Genomic DNA, 12,321 nt, shown 5'->3' with positions numbered 1-12,321 from the left:
TGATGCGATGATGACATGACCGGTTGAGGGCGTTCTTCATGACCCTTGTCGCTACTTCTCTTTTAACTAGTTTGTAGTGCGCTTTTAAAAGAGCAGTAGTTAAAACTAGTTAAAACTTGTTAAAAGAGCAGTAGCGACAAGCGCCATAAAGGACGCCCTCAACCGGTCCTGTCATCATCGCATCAATGAAAGCTTCAAGGGCCAGCTGCAACGATTGCGCACTGCTGGTTTCCCGGATGCAGTTCTCCGTAGTGTTGGCAACAAGATCCTGAAAGACTTCCGGAAAGCGGCCACAACGACGCAAGAGCACGAGGGAAGAGAGAAAACTGTTGTGATCACGTACGTGCACGGCATGAGTCATCCGCTGAAAAAAAGCCTTAGGGCGCGTTCACAGTTGTCCAAAAATCCAGCGAGCGAAGCGGATTCGCTCGCCGGAAAAAAACTGTTGCCCGTTCACATCTGTTGATGCCCGCGCGAGGCCGAACCGCCCCGCCGCTGCTGTTTCTCGCTTTTAATAATAATTGGTTTTTTGGGGAAAGGAAATGGCGCAGTATCTGTCTCATATATCGTTGGACACCTGAACCGCGCTGTTAGGAAAGGGATAAGGCAGGGAGTGAAAGAAGAAAGGAAGAAGGAGGTGCTGTACTGGAGGGCTCCGGAATAATTTCTACCACCTGGGGATCTTTAACGTGCACTGACATCGCACAGCACACGGGCGCCTTAGCGTTTTTTCTCCATAAAAACGCAGCCGCCGCGGTCGGGCTCGAACCCGGGTACTCCGGACCAGTAGTCGAGCGCCCTAACCACTGAGCCACCGCGGCGGGTCAAGTGTTTCTCGGTTTTCCACACACTTCCCGGCCACCACGTCACCGCTCGCGGCTTACACGGATAGGGTTAGAAAAGAGCACAAATCGATGGTGTCTGTGTACCATAACCTTATGCATGCTTACGTACGTAAACGCAGGCACATTCCCATTTTAGTTCAGCGTATGCAGACTCGCAACGAAACGCCCAGCCTATTGGCGCCATCTGCTTGTCAGGACGGGAACTAGTACTGTCAACAAAACCGGCGCTCCTCTTAACCCTAGTAGCGGCAGAATCGTCACTCTAAAGAAAAAATGAAGCAAATTTATCACTTATGCATTTTCTTATAGGAGAGGTGAGACGAAGCAATGTACCGGTGTCCGATTTATGGCCAGTGATCGCGCTGAAAAAGGCCGCAACAACGAAGAATTCATTCCGAGGCGAGGGGTCCTGTGTCGAAGGGCGCCGCCATGTTTTTCGCTGCGGCGACGGCGAACGCGAAAAATTTGGGTCCAGCCCGATAGCCCTTGCTCGGCGTCAAAAGCGACCGAATCCGCTTCGCTCGCCAGATTTATGGACAAATGTGAACGAGCCCTTAGGAGCGGTCCGACATCAGGTTGGTTTTCTCTGCGCCAAACAAGCTCGAAAAACTTTGCAAGTTGGTCAATCGAGCAGATACGCTGCCAAAACAGTATGGGAAGAAACACGAAAAAGCTTTCGTTGATTGTACAAAGGAAGTCGTCTACGATGTTCGTTTATCGTGTGAATCAGCATACATAGGACAAACTGGGCGCTGTTTGAATGACAGGCTTGGAGATCATAATAAAGATATAAAAGACGGCGCAAGGAAGAACTTCCCTGAGCACGTGACCTCATGCCAGTGCACTGCCACTTTGGACAGGACCAAGATTCTTAAACGATAAAAGAACCAGCTTGACCGCGAAATTTTGAGGCGTATGCCATACATCAACGAGGGGAGGAGTGCGTCAGCACTCCTTCTGTTAACTTAAAAAGAAAAGAAGTCAGATTTCTCGATGGTTGAATAAAAGAATCTTGTCACCTAGTTTTAAGATTTCATGCTTTTATCATAGTTATGAGTTATATTTATTAACGTTGCTGCAATAAATTTCTTTCTGTTGATAGTCCGCGCCCCTGTTTGTCTTCTTTTCTTGGTCTCGTCTGCTGCGCTGTTTCCATGCAAAGAATGTACCAACTAGCCTGGCTTACTCCTTTGTTGGAAAGGATGGTGTTTACACGTATTGAGTGGTTCCCGGAGCGCTACTGTACATATCCGGTTGTAATGTCCGTGTTTCGACGTGGGCGTTCTTCAATTGGCAACGTATTCGACCCGGTGTCATCCGTTCAGCGCCAAAAACATTTGAATCGCTTCACCGCGACATTGTTTCTGGATATAAAGGGTGCATATGACAATATAACTCACCAGGCAATTTTGGACGCTCTAGAAGCTGCCAAACTTTGTGGTCGCGTATCTTGCCGGATACATAACATCTTCCAACATCTTCTCATTTCACTTCCCGCGGTGTCCAACAGTGTGGAGTGCTTTGCCTACCCCTGTCCAACCTTACAGTTGTGGCAATTGTCGACTTACTTCCACAGTCGGCGCAACCGTCAATCTATGCTGACGACATCTGCATCTGGGCATCCGGAGGTACGCGCCCAAAAGTTCGAGCAAGACTTTAAAAGGCGTCAGGTATTCTTGCGGCCTACCTCCACCTGCAAGGCCACAGATCTCAACCGAAAAGTGCTCGCTTGCTGCGTTTACACGCAAGAACATGTCTCATTTTACTGTATGTATAAACGGCACAGCAATACCTTACGAAAAGTGCCTTCGTTTTCTGGGAGTAATTATTGACCGAGATCTATCATGGACCCCCTATATTTCATGCATGAATAAGAGTCTGACAGCGACTGCTCATTTTCTCACCTTTCTTGGGGGAAAGCCGCAGGAAGAGTCAGTGGGGTCGATGATTCAGCTTTAGAACGCCTTATTCATGGGATTTCTTTGGAACAGCCTCCGTGCACTTGGAAACTTTTGAAAAACCAACATACGAAGTCTAGAAAGCATTTTAGCTCTAGCTCTGTGGACCTGCCTAGGATTGCCTAAATGTGCCTCTACGACCGCAACTGTACTCGTCGCTCAGAAGCATCCAATCCCTAACTACCTAACAGTTGACGCAATGAGAGCACATTTTCGACACATGTCCCGGGTTCCCTCTCACCATCTTGCCAGTCTTCCTATTACCAGGCCGCTCACGTCGTTTACAAACAACATTGATGCGCATCGCGCCATTCTGACGTCCAACCTTACACCCGCCTCTAGACCGTCCACGCCACTTTGGAGCCTGCACAATCCCCGTGTGGTTCTTTCAATACCTGGCTTCATGAAGATCGATTTATCGCCTATAGAACTAAAACAAGTAACTCTTGAATATTTCTATGAGCACCATGCAAACCGGGTGCACGTCTACACCGGTGGCTCAGTGAACCCAATCAGTTCTTCTGGCTCCGTGGTCATCCCCGCAGGGACTACAGAAATCATAGTTAGGGTAGCTCACCAGACTTCTTCTACGGGTGCAGGAGACAGCGGTCTTAGTGCCTCCTTGAACATATCAATCAGCAGCGCCCTAAGCAGTGGTCTATTTTCACAGATTCTAAAGCGGCCCTTCACGGCTTACAAGCTGCTCTTCTTGTGGAACCCATGAATAACTCGTCGCGGAAATCCGACAACCACATCCCTGTACCATCAAAAAAGGGCACGACCGTATCTACCAATGGCTACCGGGAAACAACGGCAAAGCCGGCAATCACCGCGCGGACGAGGTCGCGCGAACTGCTCACCACGACGGCGATTTTGTGACGATCACACGGATAGCTACACACGGTAGGTCACACGGTAGATCACATGCAGAGGCTTCACGCACTTGCGAAGGGACATCACGCTTGCCGCGTGGGATTAAGGATAATTTACGAATTCACGTTTAAAATCCTTGGACCCAGATCTTAAGCCTGTAAGTATATGATAAGCTATGCAGCCTTCGCCATGCTCCATGCTGCCGCATTCGGCTCAAACTTTTTAGCAGGATGAATGACAAAGCTATTGAAAACAGTAACACATCTACAAAAAGAAATGCTTAAACACTCAACAACAAATAAATGGCTTTGCTTTTGGTAAATACGCTCCAGTCTAAACAGTTTTGATACTTCATGTCACGCATTCATAAAAAGCAGCTTCTAAGTCCAACGTCCAGCCATTAAGTCCTACAAGAATTTGTCGCGTGCGAATGTCTTTCTGCAGCGCCCGTGGACATCGAAATCGGATATCACTGCGGGAGCGCTGAGGCCTTCCTTTGTTTAAGTAGTATATTGCCGCGCGCGGTCGAATTGCTCATTGAAATCTGTTTCGCCGCGTGAATAAGTTATGAAACGCAGGAGATGACGTATAGCTGGCAATTTGCCGGCTTGGTTGTCGCATCGAAAGAGTATTAGGAAGCGCACCGAGTAGCCCCACATTTTTTATTCAGTATATGCCAATACGGGGGCGAGAATTATTCGTAAAACCATGAACCCTGCAAAGGTTCCTGAGCCGAGCTATATCTTTCACGGTAGCTCGCTTGAAGGTGTTGTAGACTGTGCACCTATCAGAACAAAGTTTGTATTTACCTGCGAAGACTTTCAAGCTATTCCCATCCATTTGTGTTAATAACGAAGCATTTCTTCCTCATCTCAACGTCAGTACAAAGTTAATAGCAAACCTGTTGATTTCTCGAATGGCGCACACCCACGGAAAGGAGGGAGGGAGGAAGGAGAGGGTTAGGGGCCAGGTTTTGGTGATGGGTGGCGAAAAAAAGCTATTGTAGCGATTTAAAGTCAAAAGGAGGTTCTAAGCATATATTCACAAATTGAAAACTAAACTAAGGAATTCCTGAAGATGTAGAGAATCACAATTGAGATATAGTTTGAGGACGGCTCCGGGTCAATTTCCACCACATGAGTTTCTTTAGGGTGCTTTGGCATCTCACAGCACACAGGCGTCTTTTTACAGCGTGTTTTACCAACGACTGTACAAAAATTTTAATAATAGGCTTTTTGAGTTAGTACATGGTTAAAGAATGCAGCGCGAAACGACAAGGACAAACGAAGAAGTGCACAGGACTGGCGCTGGACAGGACTGGGCAGCGCCGGTCCTGTGCACTTTTTAGTTTGTCCTTGTCTTTTCGCGCTGCATTCTTTACCCATGATCGCTGACCAACAAGCCCAAACAGCCGCTTTAGTTGAGCTAGAAGAGCGCTTTTTTCGGCATTACAGTAGCAGCGGAGTGGTACATCAGAACACAGCCAAGACATGATTATGAGTGGGCCTGTTAACTACTATTGAATAGTTAACCTTTTAACTATTATGTTAGAGTCCTTAATAAATGAAAAACGTATAGCCCACCGGAAGAAATATCCATGTCAGTTTTAGGAGTTCCGAAAACGCGGTTGCCGTCGGCGCTTTGTCGCAACAAACTTTGGCTTCTTCAACGAGTTGCGTCCACTGCAGAGGTTTATTTGCCTGAAAGCTTCTCGAAAGCGCCTGTATTTTGGCACAACTTAGCCAGAATTTGTTGGGCCACAGCGCCGACGGTAACCGCGTTCTCGAAATTCTAAAAACTCTTATGAGCATTGCTTACGATGAACTACACGCCTCTCAATATTTCAGGAGCCTAAGAGCAATTGTTAAAACGTTAACTATTAAATATTGGTTAATCAGCCTGCTAGTTAGCCCGTCCTAGCTGTATTTTGATTTAGTAAACCGCTGACAATGCTATGCCGAAAAACAAATGCGGTCTTCTAACTCAGAAAGCCTATATTTCAAAATTTTGTAAAGTTTTAGGGGAAACAAGCTGTATTTCAGCATCACCGAAATGCTGCCGCAATACGGCCCCGTCACCTAGGGTTAAGGAACCGAATGCCATAGTCGTTAATCAACCGCAGCGAACAGTCAACACCACGTAGTCCTCGGAAGACGAGCAAAGTCAACACCATGCAGAGGACTTGGTCAAAATCACGAGTGCGCACTCAGGCTCACATAAGTTTGGTCGACCTATGGGCACACTCAGAGGCACATAGGCCCGGGTTCACTCGAAATCATGAACTGAAACTCATTTAAGCTCACATCTCATTTGGACTCAGTCTGACTCACACCTCATCTGAGGTCAGCCACTCGTTACCACTCACGACTCACGTCCTCGCTGCGCCGCCTCGTCGTGTCGGTATCCTTTTAGCGCCCATGGAGCCCACTTTTAATATTTGAACGACTTTTCATCACCACAGGTAGTTACGCCAGCAACGTGTATTTGTTGTCTGTAGAACGAAGGCAGAAAAATATACAGCCCTCCAACCTATTTTTATCATATCCGGGAAGCGTCTACAGCGAACCAGGGCAGAAAGAGATTCGGGCATACGCAGAACCTCTGCTGCCGGAGCAAGCGTCGTGTGCAAGACTTTTATGCTTGGGGCGAGCAACAGCCGCCAATCATCGCTACCGCGCAGCGGAACGCCGATCATTTGCACCCGTTTGACTTCTCCCCTCCTTCGCACATAGTGCGGAATCATAATTTTAAACAAGTACACAAGTGCAGTAAATAGGAAACAAAATCCGGCAAAACAGCTAAATTGTTAGGAATAAAAAAAATCACACCGCTCGCGTGCCAACGTGCTGAGCGATGTCACTGCTCATAAGGAACCACACTCTAAAAAAAGAGGTGTAAAAAAGGGGTAAGAAAGGAGTAACTTCGAATTTTACTCCTTCTCGACAGGCATGGAATAACTTTGCACCCTTGAAGTACCTGCTGCGAGACGTTTAGTCTGTTTCGTGAAAGTTGCACCTTTTTTTATTCCTTTTTGCCAGTGTTGAGAACTGTGTTTCGTTTTCTTTGCGAAATATGGCGGAAAAATGCTTCCTGGGATTTCTCCCTGAGGACTTTGGGTTTAGTGACTGAAATGTTGGAGCCCAAAGCAATACTGCGGCATTGTTTGCACTTGCGCAGTTTCCCTATGCTAGCGGGTTCTTTTTACTGAAAAGCGCATTTTTCTTCCTTCTTATGAAGTAACTGAAGCGCGGCAGTTCTAGTTGGTCAAAAAGACATTTTTTTAGGTTGAAGTTAGAGCAAGATATTTTATAAGAAGAAAAACCTTTATATAGAAGCTTTGCTGTTTTTTATCATCCCAGAGTTGCTGATCATAACTTACCAATCTAGGTGTAATTTTCCCTTTAGCAACAAAACTGAAAACAATGACAATGACGAATCTTTTTTTATTGTGCAATGCTCAAAGAGGCAGCCAGAAGAAATACATGTTTGTGAGGTCAGGATTGATTTCCGCAACCTTCGTTTTTTAAACTTGCATGGATCAAGGTTTTTTTATTTCTTCATTCCTCAAATACGAGGCAGCACATTATTTTACTTATAGCTTTAAAATGGTGCCGTGACCAACGTTGTTTATAAAGCACGTCGGGTGAGGGCAGTTGCATGAAAGCTTCCTTGAAGCAAGTTGTCCTTAAGTGGTGACGACCCTCAGCGATGTAAAGCTGGACTCTCGTGGTAGTACGCGGGACGCGTTTATACTCCGACGTAACGCGCGCGCGCGGCACGGCGACGTCACATTGGCCACTGCGAGTCCCTCTACACTCCAACGACGCTTGACCGCCGATGCGTTCGGCGGGTTCGGCGCACCTCGACCACACCAGCTACCACTTGGAGTGTGTTTCGATTTCGCTCCGAGCGCTTCAGCCACCGCCGGCCCGGCAAGACCAGTTCCGCCTCTCGTCGGGGTGGCGTTTTCCCGTTTTCCAAAACTGATGGGAACCGTCTGGAGTTCAGGTTTGCACATATTAAGGTGAATACCCCTCTCCATTTCTGAAAAGATTACAACTGAGGGCGACTGACTCACCTCTTCACACTACCTCGGTTCTGGGTAGAGCAGGAAGTGAAAACCAGTCTGTGAACGAGGGTGTTTGTCGGAAAGCAGCTTGTTTTAAGTCAGTTTTTCTGGAATTTTGAAAGTTGAAACCGAAAATTCTCCTTCACGTGAATACAGCCTTTTAATTTCCTGCTCTGCCAACAGAGGGAGTGTGAGTCAATCGCCTTCCATTTTATTCTTTTTATAAAAGAAGAGAGAGAGAGTGACGCCCCTTAATCTCAGTGAAGCTGAAGCCCCAAAGGTTACCACCAACTTTCGAGATCGAATGTAAAGGGTGGTTCACATTTCAAGCGATTCGGCGAATAGAGCGAACAGCGGCGCGGCGCTGCGAAGCATTTCGCGAGCTTTCGGTTCACATTCGTCGCCGCTGCGTGTTTCCCACCGCTACAGTGGATAGAATTCCAGCCACTGTATAACCGCTGCGAAAACCAATGTTGCTGGCAAAACATATGAGCTTGCAACCGGTTTTGGTGGCCTGAAAACACTAAAGAGTAATATATCAGCACAATTTTGTCGTTTATTTTCATAGTTTATTTGATAAACATAAATCTTCCGTTTTAAGCACTCAACACCACTTTATATAAATTTTTTTTAAACAAAATTTTGTACGTGCGGCGTACAAACACAAACACTGGTTTGTGTTTGTACGCCGAAAGCGCATGCTTTCTTGCACAAGGCCTCTACTGGTCACGTGGCAACGCCGAGCCGTCATTGGTTAAAATGCGGTGCTGCCTCGTCGCCGCCGCGAAAATTTCCAACTTGCCCGAACCTCGCCACTTCAGCCGCTGGAGCTTCCTTCGCCGCTTGAGAGAGGGTGTATGCGCCGCGGCGTGGCATTCGCGAGCGGTTCGCTTACATGTGCAAAGGGCAGTTGCCGAAGGGTACTCTGTTGCACCGTTGTACCTGTTTCGACCTGTTCCTCGCGTTCGTAGCCATGCTTTGCACACAAAAGAAGAGAGAGCGAGTATTTATTGTGGATAAGCTAGAGACCAGTGCTGGTACAGGAGGCGAACTTGTCGCCCTATGGAATCAGTGAAAATTTTGGATTCACTGGAACTTTCGGCTGCTCATTGTTTCCTTTCAACAACTCCCCTCTCATACAGATAAAAAAGCGTCTTCCCTCTTCCTTTTCGAACAAGAATGCGGAAATGGGACCAAGGGTTTTCGTTTGAAAAATATGTGCTATATTGCAGAGGGTGCTACTATATATTCTGCAAGTTTTCAACTGACCACTTGCGGATACAAGTAAGTCATCTTTTCCGGAAAGCTTGTTACCCAACTAAAAGGTCTCGAACCCAAACGACACACTCACATTCTTCTTGAGAAGTAAAACTCCGGATGGTCGCGCGCTTTCTGCTGCAGTGGTTAGGTAGGGAGAGGAAAATGCCTTCATCGCCGTTCCGTGGTGTGTGGGTTGTTCATTGTTCGGGCTACAGGTGCAGAGGGGTGAATGGAGGAAGTTAGAGCGTCGGAAGGTAATGCGCAGGCGCGATAAAGTTTAGCGCCAGGTACAAAAAGCAGTCCAGGCAGCAATATGGCGGTACGTGGAAACGTGTATAGCAAGAAGGAAAAGAGAAAGAAGGGGTTTAGGAGGAGAGAAAAATCATGAATGAGAAGTGCACCCTTCCTTGCCTCTGAAAAACGCCGCTCCTATTGCTGACATGCTGACTGGGAATCCCCTTGGAATGCAGCCCTTTTGAAATGTGCTGCTTTTATGGAAGCTCCTCTCCCGATCTTTTGACACTGTACTCCTCTCTGGGGGGTAACAGACGAGTTGGTACCCGCTTAGTGGCTTTATCCTGTGTCTCGCTGCATGTTTCATTAGCTTCCAGTTCCTACATCCGCAGTATTCTTCACAATATAGTTTTCACCAACGTCCTAGCGGCCACCACCTCTGGGGCTAGATTACGGCGGTGAAAGGCAATACGTTTTCCGTAATCAACTTATAGCCAACTTTTTTCCGCGTACGCTGTGGGAGATAGCCTGTGCGACCAAAAATGACTCCCGTGACGTCATGGCTTCTTTAAAAAACAAAATGAGGTACTTCTTTCGCATGTAATTGACTGCTTTCCGTCTTCTTAACACCTGATCTCTTGTAACGAATATTTCTACTAATATTGAAGCATATTTTCTTGCTTTTCATAATATCGTCCAAGCTGCTGTCAGTGAAAACCACTCTACGAGGAACTACATCAGCAAAGCGTCCCCAACACATTGAGCCGCTTTTCAAGCGTATCAAAACGCAGTTCAACAGAGCTGGCCCTAGTTGCAGAAACTGCTTTATCTTAATAAAAGTGGTGAATACGAATTAAAAGTAGATCGACGCGACGCAATTATTTTCGTTGCTGTCGATCGCGTTTGCAAGATGCCTTCAGAGCGATGGATTCGTATAAGAGCAGGACACAGAGTTCAGTCGTGACATTGAGTAGCCGCCGATTTGCTGAGGACATAACTCAGGGCCTAGGGAAGAATGGGCCATGGTGTAACGCCAGTATAAGCACTGAGCACAGAAGGTTGGGAGCCAAACTAGATGAGAATAAAAGTTATTATCAACTGGCCGGGAATCGCAAAATAGTTGCACGACCGCAGATCAGGACCACAGGCACGAGATCGCTAGAATATGAATGAGGGAGCTGGAGAGCACTGAGAGACACTCTATGGTTATGTCCAGACTTGGAAACAAATCTTGCCACACATCCATCAAAAACCTCAACGTTAACGAAAAGGCTTCAAATTAAAATGGGGAAAACAAAGACGTCCGATTGAGTGTTTTAAATGAGTGGCAATCTGGACACGTTTACCAGACATAAAGCATCCGCTATCCCTACTTTCAGGTTCTGCACAATGGCATGCAGCTGATTAGAACAGCCATGCATTTTTTTTTATTACAGCTGCGTCAAACCTTCACTCTGATAACGCTTTGAGGTTCATCACGCGTAATATTGGTGCACTCTTTTGAAGCACGACAGCCGGAATCGAGACGGGCTCCCTAGGCACCATTATATCACGTTCAAACACGCACGGACCGTTTCCTTTAATGGCAGTGTTATTACATTCAAGCCCGTGGGTGCGTTTTTTACCTGCGTAAAATTTCTGGCTGATGTTTTTGTACTTAGAACAGCGTTTTAAACACTAGTTTTCGAATCCCAACATGCATTCTTCCAGCTGAAGCACAAGCCATCAAATAGCATGGAAATAATTTTAACGCAGCAGCACCTCTCCCAACTTCGGCAAACGCAACCAGCTTCCAGGCGCTCTCTGCAATATTCTGGGCGAAAACTAGTTTCACATAAAAATAAATCGGAAACCTTTTTTAGCAACGATGAGCCAGACTGTCACGTAGTACTATTTTAAATTATATATTTCAGGGTACTTAAAAATGATGAGCTCTTTTACAACTATTTTTGTTACGCAGCTGTATAGTATAATGTCTGAAAATGGCAATATTTAGGCCATTTCCCTGGCGCTGCTATCTTTATTGGCCGGAGCACGCTGTGAACATCGTAGGTTAATGGTGCAAAGCTGAAGCTGTTAATAGCGCAGATTGGTAGTTCTCTAGTTGTGGAGCGTTAAAAGCCAGTTCCGACCGTGGCTTTGCGGCACCAGTAAATTCCGGAAGTATACCTTGGAGATCGTTTCGTCGAATCACATATATATCATAGAATTCGAATATCGAACCGCACTTCCTTTATTGAAATGATCGCAACTACACCAAATAAATCTATTCGCTACTTTTGTCACAAAACACAGAACGGTGACAGATAGCCTAAGCCATGTTGAGTATTCAAGCTTATGGCAGGTTAATACGCGAAGTAAACTGAAAAATTAACTTAATTTAGACTCGAGCTAGTTAGAAAGTACTGAAAAGCTAGCTAGCTTCCACGCAGTCTCACTCGCCCACGTGATCACTGCATATAAGCGTTGCGTTATTTGCTTTAGAACCTCGGGCCCCCTATGACATTGCAATTGAACTGCCGTTGTTGTAATGGCGTTTTACCTGTGTTTCTCGTTTTCTGGTCCATGTTCCTTTTGTGGGTGTACAGTCGGGGACAAAAGTATAGAGACCACATGTTCCTCAAACGAAACCAATAGATTTGCTATTAGCCGGCGGCTGGAGACTACACTTGTGGAGGTGAATGTAAAAATTTTGTTCTTTTATCTTCACAAAATAAGTGCGGTCTCCAGCCGCTCGCTAATAATAGAACTATCGGCTTCGTTTCAGGAACACGTGGTCTCCAGACTTTTGTCCCCGACTGTATGTTCTGTACATAGGTGTTTCGAGGGCCGGGGGGGAGGGGGAAGGGAGTATGCATGCGTTTTGCAATAAGAATGAAATTCTCGCTGAACTTTTCTTTCATTATGATTCCTCATATGACATCAAGCAGGCGCTATCCTAGAAGTAGTACCGAGCCACCAGCGTCGCTCAATTGTTCAAAAACAACATAAGCAGCGAACTGTTGCACATAGGCAAAGTTTGAAGGAAAGAAAGATAGGAGTCGGAGGAAGAGTGATTAATTAATAGAGGAGGTAAGCCCAT

At 46.3% G+C, this 12,321-nt stretch overlaps 1 protein-coding gene across 5 annotated transcripts in view; it reads left to right on the top strand.

Moving 5' to 3' along the window:
• Window positions 1-12,321, top strand: part of LOC144116039 (organic cation transporter protein-like) — a 402,188-nt gene that overhangs the window by 187,805 nt on the left and 202,062 nt on the right. The window lies entirely within an intron of this gene.

The sequence above is a fragment of the Amblyomma americanum genome, chromosome 1 (genome assembly GCF_052857255.1).
Source record: "Amblyomma americanum isolate KBUSLIRL-KWMA chromosome 1, ASM5285725v1, whole genome shotgun sequence".
NCBI lineage: Eukaryota > Metazoa > Arthropoda > Arachnida > Ixodida > Ixodidae > Amblyomma > Amblyomma americanum.
This window is presented reverse-complemented; position numbering and strand designations above follow the sequence as displayed.